Source organism: Dermacentor andersoni, chromosome 1 (assembly GCF_023375885.2).
Source record: "Dermacentor andersoni chromosome 1, qqDerAnde1_hic_scaffold, whole genome shotgun sequence".
Taxonomy (NCBI): domain Eukaryota; kingdom Metazoa; phylum Arthropoda; class Arachnida; order Ixodida; family Ixodidae; genus Dermacentor; species Dermacentor andersoni.
The window spans coordinates 179,506,785-179,531,276 of record NC_092814.1 but is presented as its reverse complement, the minus strand read 5'-3'; the positions used below and the strand labels follow the sequence as shown (position 1 = coordinate 179,531,276).

Sequence of the window (24,492 nt, the reverse complement as noted above, 5' to 3'; positions counted from 1 at the left end):
GACTCAGTACAAATATTTGGTGGTTTTGATTTCATCTGATCTCAGCTGGGCAGCGCATGTGCAACAGGTGACGAAAAAAGCAATGAACAAGTTGTTTTTCCTCAAACCAACACTACGTTACACTACCACAGATACAAAGCGCTTATCGTGCATCGCTTTTGTTAGGCTGTAACTGGAATATGCGAATATACTATGGTTCCTTTACACAAAAACCAACATTTCTATGCTGGAAGCCGTACAGTGCAAGCAAGGCAGCAAGATTTATCTTTAACAGCTACAAGCGAACTGATTCCCCTACTGAGCTACTGCACCGAGCAGAGTTGTCTACGCTTTGTGACAGAGCCAAAATACATCGTCTGAAATTCATTGAACAATTGTTAGACGACCTCTTTAAAACCAATGCCGCAGCCTTCGCTACTGCTAAAGAAAAAGTGAAAACGCGCCAGAAACATGACCAAATGTTTAAACAATATTTTTGCAACAACAATACATTCCGCTTTTCATCAACTCGAGACGGGATAAAAGGAATCGCAAGTATACCAAAATAACGCATAAGCGTGCGTGTTTGGTGGCCGTGGTAGTTTGCTGTGGCGAGAGGCAGCTTTCGAGACGGAATACTGTAAGGGAGTCAAGTTAAGCAAAATAAACGTAATCGCGTGGTATAGTTTCGCTTTACAGCTTCGCCCAGATCGTGGTAACGATTACTCCTAGCTTTGCCTACATCGGCATTATAGTTGCCCTGAGATACAAGCGCTTCTAAATAAATACCCGTGATGCGACAAACCAACCAACAACACAATTCACGTTCCCTACTACAGCTTCACGCATTCACAGCATACTCGGAGACGGTTCCAAGTCTTTCGCCAAGTGCACACACGGAAACTGGCTTCCCAGCTGGCAAACGACCGCCTCGGACGCACCAGTGTTGCGCACGGGCCATACGTCTCTGTGACAAGCGCGATGCTCGCGTATTTTCGAAGGAGAGTAAGGCGAAGAGTAAGGCGCTTGAATATCATACGGAGTATCAACACTGCAATAAAAAACGGAAACAAACGGGAAGGTTTGCGTGATAGGCAAGACGAATATATCCTCTTCTCTGAACAGCGCCCAAAGTGAGGCCGAGAGAGCAAACGCATACGACGGGAACCTGCCTATTCCAAGAGCACGAAGCGACGAGCTCTGTAGCAATGCCCAACGAAACCCTGCCGCTGGCTCTCGTCGGAACCGGCCCACCGCGTCTGGTTCCTCCCGAGCGCCCCCGCGATCGGCGCCGCCTCGAGCGCATGTGCACGGCACATGCGTCAGCGCACGTGCGGCCGCAGCACTTGGGGCAGGATGCGAGCCTAAAAATACGGTCGCTGCGCGCGCCCGCCGCCCGGAGAGCTGAGCTCCTCTGATACAGCAACGACACTTGGAAGCTTACACAGCTGAGCGCGGTGCACCAGTTGGTCTGGATTACGAAACACCATAAGAACTATATCCACTAAAAGGAACCCAACAGTTATAACCGAATAGGATTTAGCAGTGACCGTATCGCGCCGAATAAATATATAACGTATTGTTTGAATAGCAACTTAATAAATCGCTTAACAGCCAAGGGGCGCACACCTCGTAGCGCTGCTTTTTTTTTTCAGATTTTTTAGAGCCCAGCTCTTAATGGCCCGTTCCTGCGGCGAGCGGCGGCGGCGTAACTGAGCGAACGAGTAAAACAGCGAAAGGTGAAAGAGCGAACGCGGAGCGGCAGATGAAAGACGCGATGCGCGAACGGCGGCGACCAATGAGAGCGGCCCCTTCAGTGACGTGCGGGCGGGAAACTTGTTTCATGAGGACCCACCCGACCGCTCGTTTCGTACTGTCGGCCGCTCGCGTCAGCTCACGCTCGAGCTTGTTTGGGTTGCTTGGTTTGGTCTCGTTCGCGCTTGTTTCGATTGTCATGGTTTGCGATTGTTTCGCAATATGATTTGCATGCGCGACGCGAATTGCGTAGTACTTTCTGGAAGCCAAGGGGCACCGGCGACTACACTGGAACCTTCGAAGAGTCATGTGTAAAAGCCGACGCGCTTGACCCGCAAGTCAGATTTTCGGCGATTGCCGACTCTGCTACATGTCGCTCTCAAATTCTTTGTCTCAATATATCGGGAAATGAAAACACGTATAGAGCTGCGCTCAAATTTCGCATTAGGAAGCGTCGTAATCGTCGGTGAATTTTTAACCCCCCCCCCATTTGGGGCTAGAATAAATATGAAATTGATATATGAGGTTACAAATTTGGAAAGGGGCAATAGAACCAGCGCTACCATTTGCAAACGCCAGTTCCGGGTTTAAAATCAGAGATCCTGTCGAGGTTTTAATGAAAGGGCGGTGGGACGGTTGGCATTATAGGTGGTCACGGTAAAACCACAAACGAGGTAATGCTGAGTGAAATGGCTAGGGGCTTCTTTGAAGTTAGAGAACAACAAAGCAATATTACTTTAAAGAAAATATTCAGTAACATGGGTAAGCACAAACGGATAGCTGGAGTGCACAACCATCTGCACCAAAAAAGCGTGGACACGGAATGGAGGGAGAGCTCAAGAAAGCTGGCAACCAGGCACAGGGTAACTTGAAGTTCAAATATAAAAAACGCGGAGTCATCAAAAAAGAACGTGAGAGAAACGCCCAACTGGATACAAGGGAAGGAAAGAGCAAAGTTATTGGAGCAGGCAAGGAAATCAATTAACAGCAGGCAAGAAATCAAGAAAGAAAACTTGTATTTATTATTTATTTATTTCACATACTGTCAATCCCTCAGAGGATTATAACAGGAAAGGCAAGTACAACTGGCAGGATTTGCGAACAAAGAATGCAAATACATTATATAATTACAAGTGTGTTATTGCAAAGGTTTTTGCTTCGCTAAACAAAATAATTAAGTACTGCCTCACAAATGTAATATATGGGTACATTATACTATTCCCTACAAGAATCTGAGAAAAGAAGAAAAAAAAACTACCTGTAAACACATGTGATATAAAGCACGTAATGAACATGATAAACAGGATGTAGTCATGCGTAGAATGCATCTTACAAAAAGAACACTTATCGATTCAAGTGTCAGCCTTTGAAGATCGGTAACAAACCAGAGTAAGTAAATGACAGCTGTAAGGCGAGGAGATGTTTTCCCGCTGAACTGGCAAATGTATCAATGAGGAGCTGTTACTAATTTATTCACGCAGTTTATTCCACTCTCTTATCGCTAAAGGAAATAATGAATTCTTGAAGCAGTCGGCACGAAAAGAATGCTGATTGAGTGTTTCTGTGTGTTTATGTCGCGTTTGCCGTGTTTCATTTCTGGAGATGTATCTAGAGGTATCAATAGTAAGCTTGTTGTGTCAGAGTTGGTACGGAAGTTTAGAACGGGCTCGTACTGCTCGGTTTTGTACTGTTAAGCCCAGACCACATGCCGCGAGCTTGCGCGCGTGAACGCGCGCAAGCTCGCGTTCACGCGCCCACGCATGCGCAGGCGGTGTGGCATGGCTCGTACGCGTCGAAACGCGGCGTGATCTCGGGGAACAGCTCCTCTCTGTTATCGCGCGCTTGGGTTGCCTCGCGTCAGCGCGCCTGGCTCCGCAGCTACGGTGCGAAACGTTCAACTCTCAGTGAAGCAGATTTATATCATGCAAGAAAGTGCTTCTTCGTTCCTTTTTGCGTTGATCTAACAGCTATAAAAATCTAACAATTACGTTTATAGATATTGAAACATTTTGAAATGCTGTCGATAACAAAGTACGAAGCGGCGCCTGCCAAGGCGTCTGTGAGTGAGCCCAGTGAGCGCGCGTCTTTGTGGATTCAAACCGCGACTGCTCGCGAGGCGCGGCAGGCGCTAGGCGTGCGGACGCGAGCTCGCGCACGTCCGCAAGCGTACGTGTGGTCTCGGCTTTAAGATTCCGGCTTTGTTAAGTAGTTCGGTGGGCGAGTCTGTTAGTTTATGTTTATTGTATATATGCCGTATAGCGCTTTCCCTTATACACCTTCTAGTTTTTTAATTAGTTGTTCAGTGTATGGGAACCAGATAACATTTGCGTACTCAAAGACTGCCCTGACGAAAGTTTTGTAAGCCAGAAGTTTTGTATTGGGTGGTGCTAGTTGGAGGTGTCTTCCAAGAATGAAAAGGCGTTTCATTGCAGTGGCTGTAACGTCGTTTGTACGGGAGTTCCATCTGAAGATTTGTGGTAATGTTAATCCGAGGTACTTGTGTTCATGAACTCTTATCAGTGACACGTCGTTAACGGTATACATAAAGCTAGAGTTATTTTCTTTCTAGTGATTGACAGAACAGCAGATTTCTTAGTATTGATGGTCATCTGCCAGTCGGCACACCAGTTAGACACAGCTTTCAAGTCGTTGTTTAATGTTATGTGGTCATCATGTGAGTTAATATTTCGATAAAGAATTAAAAAAAATTAAATTATGGGGTTTTACGTGCCAAAACCGCTTTCTGATTATGAGGCACGCCGTAGTGGAGGACTCTGGAAATTTCGACCACCTGGGGTTCTTTAACGTGCACCTAAATCTAAGTACACGGGTGTTTTCGCATTTCGCCCCCATCGAAATGCGGCCGCCGTGGCCGCGATATAAAGAATGCAGTCATCTGTAAACAGCCTAATGTTTCCTGCGATTTTTGCCGGTAGGTCATTAATAAGAATAAAAAATAAAAAGGCAGTCAGAACGCTTCCTTGGGGGACCCCCGATGTTACGTGGGTTGTCTGGGAAATCTGCCCGTTGACTTCCACAAATTGGGTACGGTTAGTAAGATAGTCGCAAATCCAGCTAATTATGGGGCCTGTACCTAATGTAATCTTCAGTTTCCTTATGAGCTCTTTGTGTAATACCCGATCAAATGCATTCGAGAAATCGAGTAGGTTGAGGTCTGTTTGTCTGTGTTGGTCGATATTAAATTATATGTCGTGGGTTAGTTCCAGTAGTTGAGTGATAGTAGAAATGCCTCTGCGAAAGCCATAGTGATATAATACTTTCATTTTATTAAAAAAAAAAGACGGTTATATGTTTTAGTATGATGTGTTCAAGAAGTTTGCACACGGTGCTCGTAAGCGAAATTGGCCGAAAGTTGGACGAGCCGTTCTTGCTGCCTGATTTATGTATTGGAACAACTCTTGCAGATTTCCAATTCCTTTGGAAGAACATATGATGATAATGATTTGTTAAAAATATACAAAGGTACATCGTCGTCCATTCTGCGTATTGTTTCAATAAGGTGTTTGGCATTTTGTCCGGGCCTGGCCCTTTTTTACGTGTCCAGGTTTAAGAGAAGGTTTAGTACTCCTGCCTCCGAGACGGTAAGAGGGCTTAGTCAGTTATTAACGGTGATGCGGATTTGAGGTAGTTTCCCATAGTCAGTTGTGCAGATAGAACAAAAATAGCTTAGTGAATTAGCGCTTTCTTTCTTGGTTTCGGGCGACACTAGGGGATGACTTGATGCCATAGGTTTAAGGTAGTTCCAGAATTTGTTTGGTGAATTTCTTAGGAATCCTTGAAGTGTGTTTGAGTAAAAGCTGGACTTCGCTGTCTTTATTTTAGACTTCATGTCTTGGATAGCTAGAGCAAGATTACTTCGAGATGAAGCACTGGGTGATATCTTCATTGATTTTCTCAGACACTTGACTTTACGTATGGTATGAATGAGTCACGTGAGATCGAAACTTGTATGATAACATAAATGGCAATGCCTCGTTTTTTTTTAGGGCTGGGATGGCTGCCTGAGGACAGAAAACGTACAGGAGCAAAAAAAAGAAAATACTAACTAAATAGCAGATCTCATGCAGAGTGCGGGTAGCATCGTTTGGAGTTTGGAGACCACACTTTAAAAGGCCCCTCACCCGGTACCATAGCAAATTTGGGTTATAGGCTGGAAGTTGTTACGTGTCTTGTAGGGTGCGTTCTGCCACAATAATTTTTCAAATCGGCTCATTAATAGCCGAGATAGAAATATTTCAGTGCCGCGAACCCATGATTTCAGGTGGCGAGCTTCACTGCCAAGCGAGACACTCTCTCCTCTCGCACAGTCTAGCCTCTGCAAGCGAAAAACCTTCCCCGCGTTCTCCCACACCGGACCTCAAGGATCATGTGACCCATACGTCACGGGCCCCGCTTTCATTTTTTTCTCTCGTCGCTTTTTTTTCTTTTATTTATTTATTTATTTTTGCGGCGCGGCGCACTTTGGCTGACGGCGTCGCGTGCAAGCTGTTTAGATTGTCTCGTTTCGCGCAGCGATTTTGCGCGCTGTCCACGAGGACACCGGACTAGCGGCATAAGTCAATGCTACACGAATACTGAGGCAGACACAAACGAATTACAAAGCATGATCCCGCACTGGAACACGGTAGAAAATGACATAGTTTCGGTGTTTGCGCGCGCGACTGCAAGACGTGGGAACAAGAAGACGGAACGAAAGTACATCTCTCTTGCTGCGGTGCGAAGTAAAACAAACAAGTGCAGACATTCAGTTTGTGCGTTTTATTATTTCTCTAAGCTTTTTTAGTTCGTCTATTCAAGCAACATATTACACAAATAACAGATGCTGACTTGAATAATTCTCGAAGTCACGTGTCACCACGAGCAACGTCACAGCGCAAACACGTGTACGTAGGTGCACTGGCACGTGTACGTCTTCCTCCGGCTTGGAAGCGCGGCGGCCGCGAGGAGAAGAAAAAGTGGCGTTCGGTTTGAAATTTCAGATCTTTCCCCGGCGTGTACCGATGTAATACTTTGCATATACGATCGTTATCGCGCAATGTGTGCTCTGCGCTTGTCAACTCAAAGTGACCAGACCTGGTGAGGGGCCCTTTAAAGTGCAACTCCGGCGATTTTTTGACCATGTCACGGTAATGGAATATTTAGGTTCCCGAGACCCCCCCTGTCACGCGTCTTACAGCAGAATTTTGACGAAAATTCCCAAATAAAAACCAAGCAGCCGAGCGAACCTCTTCGTGTGACGTCACGAGTGTCTCCACCGGGAAAGGCGCGCAAGGCATGCCGGTCTAACCCGCTGGTAGCAAAGAGCAGACGCTCGGCTGAATCGTGACTGCGGCGAACCTTGGGGTGACAATACACCAGCTCTCAGGATCTTTCAAACATTGACAGTTATGATTCAATAGTCATGAATCGCCGTTCGCATTCGACCCGCCACGACGAGAGCCAGCGTGCTGCAATATGAAGACCAAGGGTACCCCTAACCACTGATTTTATACGTGCTGCTTGCTATTTTAGGTGTTTTACCCCTTTTCAGAGAAGCACTTCGCATGCTCACTGTAAGATGTGGAGCACGACTTTCCGCATTTGTATCTCGCAAAAACGCCGCTGACAGTTCAAAGCACCGAACGGTGCATTTGTTTACATCGGCAGGTACAGCGACCATTCCTCGTTCGCTTGAAATATAATGCTATAGCCACTCATCGGTGACATCAATTAATGTCAGAACATATCAAAACAGTGTAAGATTTGGAGTCGGGCTTGTAAGACGATCCGAGGAACTTGGGGCGACAGGACTAGGCGAGCAGGGTTTATTTCCAGTATTTACCTTTTAAGACAAGAGATACATCGACAGTCTAGCGTGGCTCCCAAATGGAGCCCGCAAGACGAAGCATACAGCAAACGAGCACACAGCTCACGAGTACATTGACGAGCACAGAGCACGACGACGAGCACACCTAGCAGCCGACAAACCGCCGTTTTTAAACACTTCGTGTTCCCTAGATCCCTAGATAAGGCAAAACGTTCGACGCCATCGTAAACAGGCCGCCTCTCTGCGGGACGTTTTACAAACACACACACGCACACATAGGTTTCAGTGCCCCCTCCGCGGGCAGACGACCTTTGCAGCGCAGTCGTCGTGGTGTCCATTGTCCTGCGTACCCGTAGCCTGGTGGTCACGCCCGACCCCAGCCGGCACCTCTAAATTCCAGAGCGGACCTCGCACAGTGGCCTCCGCCGCGGTCCATTGTCTGGTGTCTCGAAAAGCACATGGGGATGGCACCGCCAATTGCCTCCCCTTGAGAACTCCCCTGAGCTGACCCTTGCCGCGTGGCTGCCTGTTGTCCGCAGTTCTCTGAAGTAAGTTCATGGTTGGTTAGCGCTGTCCTCGCTGGTTCTCTGAAGGGCGCCCCCACCGCGGGTGGATCGAAACACGTGCAGCGGGCTGAAATAACTTGCACGTTGCCACCTCGGCAGGCCATTCCTAACAACAGGCAGATTTTGTGCATGTAAGCACCGTTGCATCACTCTGAATCGCACTGATATGAGCGACCACAGATCTTCAAAAACTGCGCGCGGGAGACCGTAGTACGGGAGCGTTGTTATGCTGCCTACTTATCAATCTTCGTATTCTCTTCATGCACACAATATGTTCCGTGAAGCGGACATAGGTGAGGACTTTGCGAGCACGCGTCGTTTTCTCGCGGAAACACCGATGCCAGTATAGACACCGTTGGCAGCTGAAATACGTGATTGTTTACATGCTGTATCGAGGGGCCTACGCTTGCTGCCCATTTGGGATACGAGGCAAGCAGTGCACATCGGAAGCTAAATAATGAGTATGCATGACGATACGTAAAAATACGCCCATGTTCGTAGTTGCATTTAATTTAGGGAAGTGCTGGTAAGTGCGGCGGGCGGCTTTCCATCGAAAACGGCAACGTACCGTGTCGTCGCTTCTCGCTCTTTGTGTGTGCGCTGTACGAAAAGAGGAATGGCTTATTTCAAATCTATATGGTCAAAACTGAACTGCAGAATGAGTTTTATTCATCCTGATGGCTTAATTAGCTTCATGTCGGTCACTCAATCCCGCCAGCAGCAGACGAATGAACTATCCGACTGTGACATATAGGCTTAACTTCGGCTGAACGCGATCGGCATCGGTTCAAACGGCTCAAACTGTGTGTGCGGATGGCGAGGGCTGAAGTTCGTGCAGGCTACGTCTACAGGGAACACTTCTTCTCGCGACAGCAACTTCTCACGCCATGCACCAGGTCACGATCGTCGGTTCCTCGACGCTCTCGTCACTGTCGCCTGCATAATCCCTGCATCTCTGCTCATCTCGGCCAAACTCTGCATGCACATGTACAAGCATGCGCAGAGAGCAAGTATCTAGGTCTTATTGTGATTGGCAGTAATTTTGGTCATTTGCATATTAGGAAACCAATCACTAATATTTTGAACTGTAGTCGAGATTAAATTTTTAAAAAAATATTTTTTAGCCTATTTGCAATAGTTCATCACAAGCAATATAGGCCGTTTTATAGGCGAGGTATGAAGCCCAAACTTTGCATAATGGACTCTACTTTTCCGAATTCTAGGATGCACAGAAAAATAACCTCATAAGAAATTGAGAAAGGAAACTCATATTCGATAATAGGAGAGTAAATTCTATATTGTGCATAAATTCCATCCAATTGGCTTTGTTGATAACGAAAATGTATCTCCGAGGCACATCTCCCCTTTCACTTTTCCGTTTATTTGCAAAAAATAAAAAGCTTAATACAAATTGGTTCAGAGGATGCCGAACAAAGCGATTTCTCAGTACCCGTATATTTAGGCGGGAGCTCACCAAACGAAGAGCTTCCTCTTACGGTGCAGGGCCATGAACACCCGCATACTGAAACGCATGTGCAGGAGACGCAACCTAACCTAATGGAATTACACGCCGCGACTAATGGTCACCTAAGCATGCCGATATATTATTTGTTGTTCTCGTGTAAGCATCCCATTTGCCTCCCCCCGCCCATCTACCCCTTGCCCCAACGCTTCCCACACGGCCGGGAAGGGAGAAAGAAATTATTTGCTGGCTGAAAATGGCGGCCCGACTCCCAGCTGCACAGAGAGCATATGCGTGTTCCCAGGCACCACCGACGCCCTTGCCGCGGTCGCTCAAATGCGGCCATTAAATTAAAATACCATGTGTTCGTGCGCGCGCGTGTGTGCGCGTTCCTTCTGTGCAGGCGCGCATCAGCTACGTCGACGAGCAGCGGCCTACTACCTCAAGGACAAAGAAGACGTCACTACGCACCCCACAGCTGGCAACGTCCCGGGGATCCGCACCGGCGTAGTTTGAGAGAAAACGAAAGACAAATAAGGCATGTGCCGCTTAGCATCTGTACACCTGAAACAGTGTATTACCCAACGATATAGTACGTCCTTGCGATCAGCAAGTGGCGCTTACTCCGCGGAGGTTTTTCTACAATCATTAGACGCGCGAACCGCATGCATTGAAGAGGATAAACAATGCCTTAGAGTAGCACAAGACAACTCGTACTGTCACAAAAAGAAAAAAAAAAAATCCCCGACGATTACGATACTTCCTAATGTGAAGTTTCAGCGCCGCTCTATACGAGTTTTCAGTTCACGACTTATTGGATGGCGCGGACAATCTGTCTCGTGCGGCACGTTCCAAACGGAGCGAAGCTTGGCAAACAAGTAACACCCAATCACAACGACAGCGGCGAGCAGAATCGGCGATCATCGAAAATCTGATCTGCGGGTCAAGCGCGTCGGCTTTCACACACGACTCGTCGTATGTCCCAGAGTAATCGCTGGTGCCCGTGTGACTTCCACAAAGTACTACAGTATTTGCATCGCGCATACGATCAGATTAAAAAAAAAAACAAAAAACATTGGTGACAACAGCCAACGGATCGTTAGCATTATCGTTATCGTTAGCATTCAAGAAACTTCTGATACATGCAGGCGCGTTGTGCGTCGTAGGATAACGTTTAACATTTGTTAGCCGATGAAAAGCAGTGACCGAAGAAACGTAAAGTGAACACACGACGCGCAGTACTCTGGCGCCATCTCGCAGCGATCGTCGCAGAACACGTCGTGCGCGGCACCACGGTGCGAGGCACCAGGCGGCGCAACGCTAGTCTTTTTCATCCTTCGCTGTTGTGCCCGTTCGCTCGGTTACACCGCGACCACCGCCGACGCTCGCCGCAGGAATAGGCAATTAAGAGTTGAGCTCTAAAAGAAGAGGAAAACTTGCAAGAGGATATTCCGAAGTGTAACGGAGCTCTCCGACACTGCCGCTCGTGGCACAGCCACGCGCAACACGGCAGCGCGTACAAAGCGAGCAAGCCGTAAAATAATGGAACACGGCCTGGACATATCAGTTCGCTGGGCCGAGTTAAGTGCCGTCGAGGGTGCAGATTTTCAACAGAGGACGAAAGCGCTGACTTGAGCTATCGTGTAAGTACACCTGGAGACACCCAACAATGACTTGTGTCTGATGAGTGGAGCTTTTGTATATATCGCGAGAGTCCCCGCTACGAAAGCTGCGAGACTTTCCGCGCGCACAGACTGACTGCTGCCAAGGAAGATGACTGCAAACCAGCGACCACACAAGCCAGTGCGAGGGCGTCAAGATCGATGTAGAGACAACCAAACGACCCGCGGCACACAAAGGCCCCGGAACGCGTTCATTAATATGCTGTATCATCTCTCTCCCGGGACACCGAGGCGTAGGGGGAGGGGGGCTAGCTCTTTGCAGACGCGCGCTAACGAATGGCCCCGCGTACTGATGCCACCTCCGGCACTGGTCACCCCAAGGCGACGCTAGGATCGTAATCAGGCCAATATTAAACGCCCCGCCCCTCTCCTCGCCGACGTAAAGAATCCCCCATTGGCCTAAAATTGAGCCACGAGTGAACGTGGGAGTTTGCACAACGCGCAGTGCGGCGCGGAGGCACGGAATGCCGCGCGACGTTTGAACGGGACCCCGCGGACACCGACAAACAGAGCAGCAATGCGTACTGCACGGCAGTCGGAGCGAACGAAACGCGGCCGTACTACATAACGAACGCCATTATGGGACGGGCCTCGAGAGAGGACGCGAAAACCCGGGCTGGCTGCTCAACAAGCAAGAGACGCGCACGCAGAAAAACGAGACGACGAATAACAAGAGAACGGGACAGGCCGGCAAAGTGGAGAACGAGCGGTATAGAACTAGAGAAGGGAGAGAGAACGAAAAGATTGTAGAGGGCAGTGGGCGAGGGCAGTACGCTAGCAGACGCGTCAGGTGCGCCCTGAATGTCCTTCCAATTTCCCAAGGCCTACCAGCCAGCTTTTCCCAGCAGCGCCGCGAATGCCACGCGCTGGCGCGTTATTATTATTGATTGGACGCATTCAAGCTAACGAACTTGGTGCAGCCCCCTCTCCCCCCCTCGCCGACGCCGCTTCCGCGAGCCCCCCCCCCCCCTAGTCGTTCCCCCTCCCCCCTCCGCCGTCGCCCTATGGCGGCAGTCCGGCCACACGCTTCTCTCGCCCCGATTTCTCTCTTCCCGCTTTCCATCGCGTCGTCCTCAGCCCCCTGCCTCAATACACCACCTTTGCTTTTTTTTTTTTCCTTCTTGCATTTCATTTTTGGCATGGCGTTGATTTATAGGTGTGTGTTTGTTGGGCCGCATCGGCGGCGGAGCTCGACAGCGCAGCAAGGAGGTTCGTTAGCCAAAGCCGGCGCGCCCCGAACAATGGGGCATCGTTTCGCGAAGGAGGCGGAAGCACGGGGACGGGAGGGGGGCGGGGGGTCGAAAAGGACGAAGGGGAGAAGAAGCACGGACCTCCTCGCGGCCTCTCTCGAATGAGCTCGGCTGGAAAAAAGCGCCATCCCTAGCTGTCCGCTGCTCGTTTCCCACACATTTGCCCAGTACTTGCACTCCCTTCTTCGCACACTCTTGCCACCTCCAGCCTTTCCTCATTCATTCCGTAATTCAAACGAGGACCCACCCAAGCGTAATTTTTTTTTTTCCCTCCGGCATTCGCGTCGCTCCTAATCCGCTCTACTTACGGACTTGGCTATGAAGCGAAAGCTACGGGGACGGAGCTTCTGCACATGTATTCGTATGCCATGTAGTCCCAAAGAGTATGATACTAGTTCGGGTTTCGATTTCTCCGAGCTGGCCTATTCAACTTACTTAGCGAAGGCAGAGACAATGAACTTGGCGTCAGTTTCTGAAGCTAATCGATGTTTATACACATCTCATATGTATCGAGTCTTGAACAGCAAGTAACCGCAACTTGCGCCAGAGGCCCTGTGCGGCTGTAAAACCGCGGCGTCGGTTAGGACTAGGACGCGTAACCGACGCCGGCGTTAATAGAGCCCACGCAGCATCAGGTGGCTCACTCGTTTGTACATGCCGACGTTTATGATTTCCAGGTGCGTCCTCTCGGCTTTCGCGTAGACGCTACAAACAATTATTTTGCTTGTAGCGTCTACTTGTGTTTGTGCTAGCCTCACTGCCTTTCCTTCCTACCATCCCGCTATCTCTTTTGCGTTCTTCGAATGTCCTTTGTTGCTTAATTGAGTCATCAGTCTCGAAGGGGAGTTGACAGGCGGGATAGCAAGCGACGAACGCTAGTGCGAAGACGCGGGTGCCTTTTGCGTGTGAAGAATGCGTAAAACGTGCGACGGTCTCGCGAGTGCGAAAACACGAAAGGGAAAACAAAAAATACAATTAAATACCAGTAGCTGACTGGTCAGTGTTACGTGCTGCTTAAAACAGATACTGTAAAAAATATTCCTTATTTTCCACGTTATATATCGTCAACAAAACTGATTGACTAGTTCCAGCAGCGGTCCAACAAACGCGGTTTAGTGCCGTATAGCCTTCGCTTCATAGCGAAGAAAAACTATTTGCGTGCGCGTGTGCGTGAGAGAGTAGAGCGAGAGAGGGAGAGCTCGGCGCGCGTTGAGAGACTACAAAAATATTGGCGTGCGCGAGAGAGAAAGCTCGTTTGTAGGGACCTCGCTTGCCGGACGCGGCGGCGTTGCGGGCTCGACATCAGACGATGCGAAGAGATGAAATGGGGACAGAAGCCATATAGGTGTGCACAGTTACCAAAGCGAACCGTTTACCATCACCGCGACGCGCCACCTATGAAAGCGAAATCGGCGAAAGCCCAGGCTCTATAACTACACTGGCATTCCGAAACGAAAGCTTGCGCTAGCCGCGCACTGACAATCAAAACCACTCACGCGTCCGGCGTACCGCACTCTGGATAAGGGGTTCATATACAGGTGCAGCAACTTCTACTGCAGTGGCCCTCTCAGATGGCGGCCGCGAAGAGGTCAGTGAAAGCCATTTGCATGTTCAAAAGTTGAAATTAATAGCGGTGACCGCAGTACGACGCAAATCGCATGGCGTTCCCAGGCGAAGTTCTTTCGTTTCTGATCAGCCACCGGGCTTTCTAGAAATCACCATCTTACCTTCTCTGACGAAACTGTTGCATTTGTTAACGGTTCTTTTCCTTCAATTCAAGATAGTACTTATCCTTAGGACCAAGCGTACGCTCGATAAAGGCGACGCCGCATGTTGCGGGTCAATTACGAACACTGAAAAGAATGGATAAAGAATCGTTTAAAAGTAAAATCTAGACTGACGCTTTTGATCGAAGTCGATACAATCTAAACGCACGTGTGAGGGCAGACACGTGGCTAATTCGCTGTTGCATATGAATTGATACTTAATTACCAGATAGCTTTAGTTAGCGTATTAATCTTCACGGAATACCAGGTTACCGGAGGCACAGCCGTGTTGGTGGCGCCATCTTGTAACGCAGAGGTAACCAGAGAGCACACACCAACTATTATCGCAGTGGCCAACTATATTCTACTTAGCTGCCCGTGTGGAGCAGCGACAGCTACTATAGTCGTTAATATGAAGTTTTTTTTTAGATCTTTCGACTGAAACAGTCATGTAACACAAAAACGTTTAAAACTCGTGGTTGCGTTATTTCCGATAGCACTCAACATTGAAACGCGGGCCCGTATCGTCTGGTGCCCTCACTTGTCACAAAACGCCGGTTCCGCCCTGTCATTTCTCACCTTCAATCAAAACGAAGTGACGCCTATTACGGCGCGAGGGTGTTCGCCCGAGCAAAGTTTCGTATTCGTATACGCGTGTTCAGTATTGCGACAACTGCCTACCTTTTAGCACGTATACAGGATGTTTCACGTAACTTGTGCCTAGAACCAAAAAAAAAAGCTGTGTTTAGCCGTAGCTGCATGAAACCAACTACATATGGTTTGCCGTCACGTGGCGCTCCTTAGAGTATTGTTTATATTTCGCTGACTAATTAACTGAGATGAATTATGCAAAATTTTTAATATTCACTTTAGGGCCAAGTGCGTTTAGTTGCGTTGTAGAGAGGGTTCAGAAACGACCGATCCAATTTCTTGTGGCAACGTACACCCTGCGTGGTGATTTTTTTCAGCGTTTAATGAAAGCCCGCGAAATATGAAATAAAACCACGTGACTGCGCTCGTGCGCTATCGTATTGCAGCGCTCTCAATCGCGGTACCTGCGAAAGAACTCGCGCGAGGACCGTGGCGAAGTCAGCGGCCGCGGCTCTAGGCATCGGCTTCACAGTGCGTCAGCATCTTTGGCAGTGGTACAAGGAAAGGAGGCGCCGTCGTCCCTGATTAGGGATATAGGCTAGACGCGCGGTTGAGGGCACTGCAATACGATAGCGCACGAGCGCAGTCACGTGGTTTTATTCCATATTTCGCGAGTCCTTTTGAAACGCCGAAAAAAATCGCCACGCAATGTACATTGGCACAAAAAATTGGATCGGTCGTTTCCGGGCCACCTTTACAACACAACGAAACGCACTTGGCCCTACACTGAATATTAAACATTTTGCTTAATTCATCTTACTTAATTAACTAATTAAGCGGAATATAAAAAAAAATACTCTAAGAAGTGCCACATGATGGCCAACCATATGCCGTTGGTCTGATTCTGCTGCGGCTAATCACTTTCTTTAAAGGAATTCTAGGCACAAGTTACGTGAAACATCCTGAATACACCTGTCCACATCTATAGAGTTCAACAGACTATTTAGGGGCGCTGCCTATGTCAACCTAACTTCAAAACAAGTTTTTTTTTTGACATAATATGCCGATGTATTCAGGTGTTATATGCGTAGAGCACACGAGATCGGAAGTTGCTTGGGGGCCCTCAGTGCTGCCAAGGCGCGAAGAAAATAATCTATATTATGCACAAACTGTGAAAAGCACTTCGCAGTATGGATGGCTAGCCTGAAGTGGGGCACCAAATTGATCCCACGGTTCAAAATACACCCATAAATTGCTGGCTGTATCATTGGAGCGCACTATGTTTAAATTCGCATTTTCTTAATTCCAAACATATGTAGGCAAGTGCGCGTAATACGTATTTCAGGCCACACGCTCGATGAAAGCGTCGTCATTCACGGAGGTTTCTATTATTATTATTATTATTATTATTATTATTATTATTAACATTATTAGCAGTAGAAGTAGAAGTAGTAAGAAATCTGCGGCGTACAATCAACCTCTATATAGCTTTCACATACCACGAACAGGCATTTGATCCAGTAGAGATACTAGCGGTAATGGAGGCAGCGCGTAATCAAGGAGTACAGGAGGCATACGTGAATACCTTCGGAAAAATCTATAAATATTCCACAGCTAGCTTGGTTCTCCAGAACAAAATCAGAAAAGTACCCATCAAAAAGGGTTGAGGCAAGGAGACACAATCTCTCCAATGCTATTCACTGCATGCTTGGAAGAAGTATCCAAGCTATTAGACAGGGAAGGCATGAGTGAGGATATACGGTGAATATCTGATCAACCTTAAGTTTGAAGGTGACAATGTCCTGTTTAGCAACACTGGAGATGAGTTGCAACAAATGTTTGACAACCTTAATCGCGAAAATGCAAGAGTGGGGTTTAAGATTAATATTACGCGAACGAAATAGTAAGAACTGAAGACTATTTACAAAGGATATTTACAAAGGATAACTGCAGCGCTGGCCAGTTCAGCCGACAGCTCGAAAGCCAGAAAGCGTTCGTCGTCTTCGCCGGGGCGCCCGCGCGCATCGCCCACATGAAACACGCAATATGCATGTATAATCTCCCCGGCGACAGAAGCACCGTCCCGGTGCGTCTAAATATCGGTGATAACAGCAGAGTAATATGGTTTCAGGCGGGCGACATGTACAACGTCAGTGGAATTCGGGGCAGATGAGGCACTGGTACTGACTGGGGCGATTTCGTACGTAACTGGAGCCACGGCACGCAGCACTCGATACGGTCCTGTGTACCGAGACAGCAGCAATATGAAGAAGACAAAGATAACATTCAATAGCCTGGCAAGGAAACAAAAATTCATGATCGCCAGCCAGCCTCTAGAGTCTGTAGAGGAGTACGTTTACCTAGGTCAACTACTCACAGGTGACCCTGACTCTGACAAGGAAATTCACAGAAGAGTAAAAATGGGTTGGAGCACATACAGCAGTCATTACCAAATTCTGACTGGGAGTTTACCACTATCGTTGTGAAGAAAAGTGTACAATCATTACATTCTACCGATGCTAACATGTGAGGCAGCAACTTGGAGGCTGACAAAGAAGATCCAGACTAAGTTAATGGCCACAAAAAGAGCGATGGAACGAAAGATGCTAGGCGTAACGTTAAGAGAAAGGAAGAGAACGGTGTGGATCAGAGAGCAAACGGGGGATAGCCGATATTCCAGTTGACATTAAAAGAAAAAAAATTCGGCAGAGACACTTAAGACTACAAGAGAAAGCATTATAGTCAGTTTGGTGAAGTGTTTTTTTTTTTTTTTTTTCCTGCGCGTTTCTTGTCCGCGCTAGATCTCGCCTGCGTTTTAACTGCGCCTCGGTATATGGCCAAATGAAAATGCGCCAAGTGTCTCAACGCGCCCGCTTGACCGCGAGGAGTTCGTAACTTGAAGGACCGCTCAGCGGCATTCAATTGGACATTAATGCTTTTTATATTATGCACTCATTTTATACAGTAATGACGTGGCGCCAGCTCCTACCCACTGGCTGTGCCGTCACGTGTACAACGATGCACGCTCTCGGCCACACGTTTAGTCAGCCAGATGGCCGCGACTTGATGTGCGCAATGACGCACGCGCTAGGCACACATTTAGTTTACTCAAACAATGGAGCCGATGTCGCGTCGGGGAAGCGTGCCCGTCTCGCAGCGAGGAGACCCGGGTTCGATTCCCACCCAGACCGAAATTTACCTGATATTATTTTCAAGGACATTCATTTACTTTGTTTACAGGAACCTCCAGATAAGTTTGACGTCAATTCGAGTATTTTTTCTTGTGGATTTACTCTTCGCCGTCGGCCATTTTTGGTACCATCATTCGGCCACACCGCCGACTACAACGCCGAATTTTCGCGTAATGGGGCCTATAATGCTTTCGCATTAAAAATGGAGCTGGGAAGGCAGTGTAATGCGCAGGGCAGATAACTGGTGGATTACTAGAGTTACAGAATGGGTGCCAAGAGAAGGGAAGCGCCGTCGAGGGCGGCAAAAAATTAGGTGGGCTGATGAAAATAGGAAATTTGCAGGTGCAAGTTGGAATGAGCTAGCGCAAGACAGGGGTAATTGGAGATCTCCGGGAGAGGCCTTCGTCCTGCAGCGGATATAAAAAGAGGCTGCTGCTGATGTTTATTGGCAACCCCGTTGAAAAGGGGGCGTGGGGAGGGGCGACAAATAGTCGCCTATAGCCTGCTTCAGCTAATCAGGCTTTACTACATCTATCGCCGTCTAGCATTTTTCCAACTGATTTCGTTCTTTACTATCGTCATTAAAACCTCTATAGCTACCTATATTGTGCCGACGCTTACGATTCCGAATCTACAAATGGGTTCCCTGCATTTTTTCCACAAGTATTCTCAACGTCTCTTACTTATCACGAGTGCTGACTAGGGTTAGATTGCCGAACGCGGCGGCCGCATTTCCTTGGGGCTGGAATACAAAAGCGGTCGCGTACGATCTTTGGGTGCACGTTAAAATAAAAAATAATAAGCAAGAAAACCACGTGGTCAAAATTGATCCGGAGAGCTTCATAACAGCGCGACATGACCCGCTGAGCAGCTTCAGTCTCTAGTTGAATTTTTGACTAGCGAACAGCGTTCGCCTTCTGCGGAGGTGTCCAGCGTAAACAAGCCGGCGTACAGTTTACAGCGAGATTTCGGTGGCCTCAATCGCCACGCGGCAAGCCGAGCTATGGCGGGGCTTGTTTAAGCACAAGCCAAAATGGCACAAGCACATCGGTGGGCGATTTTGGTCGAGCACGCAACACACACTGCGAGGCGACGACGAGGTAAAAGACGGCCGGAAGAATTACGACAGACGGCCTCCGCGTTGGTGGGGTGAACAACGACGCGCGAGAGAGCGGCGCTGCTGTGACGAGAGAGAAAGTGGGAAAGTGAGGATCGATGGAAACCAGAAAAGAACGCGGGCAATAGCGCACAAGCATGCGCGTTTTATACGCGCGGGGCGCTCGCCCGACCGACAGCGCCAAATGTCCGAGCAAATGGGAGGAACACGTGTTCGCTTATGCAAATGCGTGCGCGCTCAGGACCTGACCAGGAGGGGAGGGCGGCCCTCTCGAGCCTCAACGCCGCCCGCAAGCTCTCCACGCCAGCGCCGCTCGCTCTAGCGTGTCTCGCTTCTTTTTTGCGTGCCACTTTCTTTCTCTTGTGGCTTTCTCTTGCTATTCTACTGCCGAGGTAGCGCGGGCCTTGCTCGCCCGTTCTCCCTCCCCGTCGTGCCACAACTCGGGCATGGTTATTATTCCTCCTCCGGGGGTCCCCGCGTCGTCGTCAAAATGTCCGTTCTGCTCGCGTTCGAACCGGCGAATGAATCGGCAAGCAAGCGCTCAGCGCCGCGATAGTGCGTCGTGTCAACAAGCGACCTGCCTGTATACGCTCGTACAATTGTTCGTCTTGAGCGTGGCGCAGTATTTTGTGCCTAGCTAGCCGGCAGCGGAGAGCTGCGGCTTGCCATGAAAGCCGCGTCGCGGATCGCGGTCTGCTGCGGCACGGAGCAGAAAGCGGATGGCCGCGTTGCGTTTTGTCCATTTCACTCGGTTTCTTCCTACGCCAGACGGCAGACCTATACGGCCGTGTAGATAAACCGTTGTAATTACCTGGTGCATTCTTTTGATTGATTGACCGATTGATTAAACGGGCGATTGATCGATTTCTTTGATCAAAAAGCTACACCCCAGGACGCCGCATAATGGAAAACTGCTAAGTGAATTTCAATCACCCGGTGGTGTAGGCGCCACGAGAAACCGAATCAGCGACCTCGCTCTGAGCAGCGGAATGCCACAGTCACCGCGGTCGGCAGCGCACTATTTTGTTTCACTTGCGATGTGTGCGTGACGTTGTACAGTATATACACACATGTATCTGAGTTACTAAAATACTTGGAGTCACGGGGACCTTGTGCTGGAAGGTTCAAGTTGGCGTCGCCACCCCATTTGTGAGTTTTGCATTCCTTCTGGCTTACGACGCCTCTTCTCACTGCGAGACCAACTTGTTCGGCATTTTAGAACCGTATTCTATCAAACTAGCTTCACTAAATGTTTCATTCCACAGTTTATAAAAGCACGCATCCCTCTAAGGCTAGCAATGTTCGGAACAAAACAGAGATTGGATTTTTTTTTTTCAGCTTCCCCTCGGCACGAATTTTAATCTATCTATATCTGCGCTCCGGAAAGCGACCGATGAGCAGCACTATGGTTCTACGCCAGTCGGCGTCGATTCCCATCTTGAAGCTTCAAAACACGACGTACGCAGCGAGCCTCAACGTGCCTGGCATAAGAAGCACACGCGCGCGTCGATCACCGAAAAGCGACAGAACGTAAAGCATGCAGCGCAGCGGGCAATAAGTCCAAGCCAAAAACGCCTCATCCGCATTACCATAACGCTAATCATCTTCCACGAGAACACGTTATCGTTATTAGTAAACGGCCCACATACACACGCACGAACACCAGGCGCATACAGTGCGCACGCAGCGCATTCGGCGCGCCATTCGCGAGCGGGAGCGTACCGCGTCGGGCGGCCGTAATGCGTCTCAATTAGCGCACGTCGGCCCGGAGGCGACGGTGTTCGGGCTGCCGCGGCGCGTTTGGCAAAGATATGATGAAAAGAGTTTCCAGAACGGCTCTAACCGTCGTCCCCGGAGTTTTCTATGCAGGAGCGGCACTCGCGCAAGGAGAGCCATCAACGCCCGGCTGGCGCGAAGGCAGAAGCGGCACGCACGGTACAAGAAAAAAGAAATGATTCCCAGCACGTTCGAGCGACTTGGGAATATCGCGGACTCGCATTAAGGTCCGATACTCACATGCACATTTTCGTCGACAGAAACAAGCATAACAGTCGGCAGCGGGATATCTTCGAGAGAGAGAGCAGAGAAACACGAGGGGTGAGAGAAAGGCAAATAAAAGGGTGAGACGAGGAGAAATTAAACGAGAGGCCCTGACGCAGGAATGACGCTTAACGGCGCATATAGTCCACGTGTGCATGTAAGATTCGCGCATGTGCACGCAACGCACATTCTACGTATACAGGTTTCGGGCGCATGGCATCGGCGGCAGGATTCCAGGGAATGAGCGGTGGGGAAAACAGAAAATAGCCGGGGAAAGAAAAAGAAAGGAAGAAACTTACGCTGCGCGCGGTAACCACGAGCGGGAGCAGGGTGCGGCCGGCGAATAAGAGATGGCGTATTGGTAATAAAATGCCCAGATAAGAGGAGGTGTGCAAAAAGTCACTTAAGAGGGAGGCGATGGAGAGAGGCGGTGCCCGCGACGTAGTGACGTGGGGAGTCCGGGAAGCACAGACGCCGGGGAAGCCGACGATGCAGAAAGGCGCGCGCACACACACACACACACACACACACACACACACACACACACACACACACACACACACACACACACACACACACACACCAGCGCGGATAATTTCTTCCGGAGTGTGCAGGCTTTTGGAGAACACGAAAAGGCCATTCCGCCGCGCTGTACAGCTCGCCGCGCGAAGATGCGCGCGCGCACTCGCCCGCCGACACCCTGCGGACCCTGGCCGATACCGAGTGCTCCATTCGCCGTTGGTTTCGCCGTCCTGCGCGATACCGTCGGCACAGCGCGCGACGATGCTAGTCAGCACTTGCGCGGCGGCGGCGTACGAGCGAAGAGGATCGCCGGGAAAGAGAACCGTGAACTTCTTCCTTTGTTTTTTTGTTTTTTTCCCTCACTGTGCTGCTAGCAGCGTTCAGGATGATCAGAAGAGAGAGAGAGAGAGGTTTATTTCATTTGGCCCCCTGTTCCGAGGCTATTGGGCGTTAGGATGGTGGTGAAGGATGGTGAACGGAATTCGGTCATTGATGAAGCGAAGAATGAGCGGCCAGCAGGCAACCCGAAGATTAAGATTCGCTGTCAGAAAATGAGCTTCCCTCCTCCTCATCGGCACCTTTTATTTTGGTGGAATGAGGCATTAAGTTGCTTTTATTTTGGTAGAATAAGGCAGTAAGTTGGAGTTGCAAGAGTCATCAACTGCCGAGGATATCAGTGAAAAATAAGTTTCTGACTATGCTTCTCCTAACTTACACACGAAAGAAAAAAGAAGAAAAAAAAAACCAACCGAAAAATGGCTTGCTCCTTCCTAATGTCTATACGGGAAGTGACAAATAAAAAAAAAAAAGGGAATGCCGCATCGTGTCGGCGCTCTGTGAATGCTGTATACGTTTCTTACGGCCGTGCAGTCTGTTCGTCATTGCATTCATATTAAAATTAAACAAAATGTTGATTCATAAATGTAAAACAGCGCGTGCACCTTTAGGCAAGTAAGACAGTGGGTTGCAGGTAATCCGTCAAAACGAATTGTTGCGCTAGTTCGTTCATTATGGCACTACAGAGCGCCAAAGAACATGAAGGACGAGCAAGAAGACGATCACAAGACGCACCAACAACTGAAAATTTATTTCTCGATTACGCCGAATAAATGATGGCTGACAAGTAATGAAACGAATGGATTATGGAAGCGCTAGAGATAAAAAAAAAAAAAAATTGGAGGGCGCTTAAGCTTCGCATTCAAGATTGCAACGCGATAGCATTCAAAGATCCCCGAGTGCTTCTCACGCTTCTCGGCAACTGCAGCTCATGTAACCGTAATGTTCACTGGGAAACGCTGGCGGCGAACACTATGCACGAACGCAAGCTTTATGGTTGTTCTTTTGATGATGTGCAAGGAACCGAGGGGGCCGTGCCGCTCCTACTAATGCAGACCTCAACCGGCAGCTCGAAAACGCTATCGCGTTAAAAAGGGTTTGTGTTTGAGTTTCCGCGTAACACAATTTTGTTTTCTCGTATATTCAAATTACAATCCGACGCTATCATGTCTGTAGGTTGTGTGTAAGTCGTACTTTACGATATTTATACGCATTTTACCTTGAGAACTTCAATTACTTCAGTAATTTCCTTGCGTCACATGGAGGGCCTGCGTGGTTGGGTATGTGTGCTTCGATATTCAGACGCCGGACGCCGACGCCGGATTTTCTGTGAGACGAAGCCCTTAACGCTGTTGCGTTAAAAAGGCCAGGAGAACCTTGCGTCAACATGCCCTCTTTTATAATGCTACCAGAGAAGGAAGTGTGCATCCTATCAAGATGTGGCATGAGGAGAAAGGGTTTTTTTTTCCTCTTTTTTACGTACTTGCGCTGATGAGTATATTTGGCTTCTCCTCAGCTAAAATTTATTTTGTGCGTTCAAGAGATAAAATTTTAATGTAATCCGAGCGATACAAGTGTATACATGTAGTTCTGCATGCGGAAGATATGACATTTTATCCGCACTTCGAAACTCTTACTGCAAGGGTAACGAAATATACTGCATGTATGGCGAGTAAAAAGCACAGCCTGGACTATGTATTGTGTCGAAGGTAATCTGAAACATTAATTTGTTCAAGGCAAGGATGAGTGCTGCCTGGCTGCGTGTTAGAAAGATTACTACAGGCGAAGAGAATTTTCCCGTGTCTCTTGAGCAAGGTTAAAGTTACCACAGCTTCTTAAATGTCAGACAATTAACACAAATATACTCATTCTCTTTCACTGTAGGCTTCATGCTGCCAGAAAAAAGCAATTGGATGAGTCAATAGATTATCGGTCGATGCCAAGGTGTCCGAACATGAAGCTGATGTCAAGCCCGTGTGCATACGTAGCATATTCCTTCTCGATCAATAAATACAGCCAGTCGTCGTCGTCATCATCATCATCAGCCTGGTTACGCCCACTGCAGGGCAAAGCCTTCTCTCATACTTCTCCAACTACCCCGGTCATGTAGTAATTGTGGCCATGTTGTCCCTGCAAACTTCTTAATCTCATCCGCCCACCTAACTTTCTGCCGCCCCCTGCTACGCTTCCCTTCCCTTGGAATCCAGTCCGTAACCCTTAATGACCATCGGTTATCTTTCCTCCTCATTACGTGTCCTGCCCATGCCCATTTCTTTTTCTTGATTTCAACTAAGATGTCATTAACTCGCGTTTGTTCCCTCACCCAATCTGCTCTTTTCTTATCCCTTAACGTTACACCCATCATTCTTCATTCCATAGCTCGTTGCGTCGTCCTCAATTTAAGTAGA

At 48.6% G+C, this 24,492-nt stretch overlaps 1 protein-coding gene across 1 annotated transcript in view; it reads right to left on the bottom strand.

Annotated features, from left to right (window-relative positions):
• The window catches only part of LOC126547416 (LIM domain only protein 3-like), a 231,016-nt gene that overhangs the window by 51,391 nt on the left and 155,133 nt on the right, over positions 1-24,492 (bottom strand). The gene's annotated exons all lie outside the window — the stretch shown is intronic.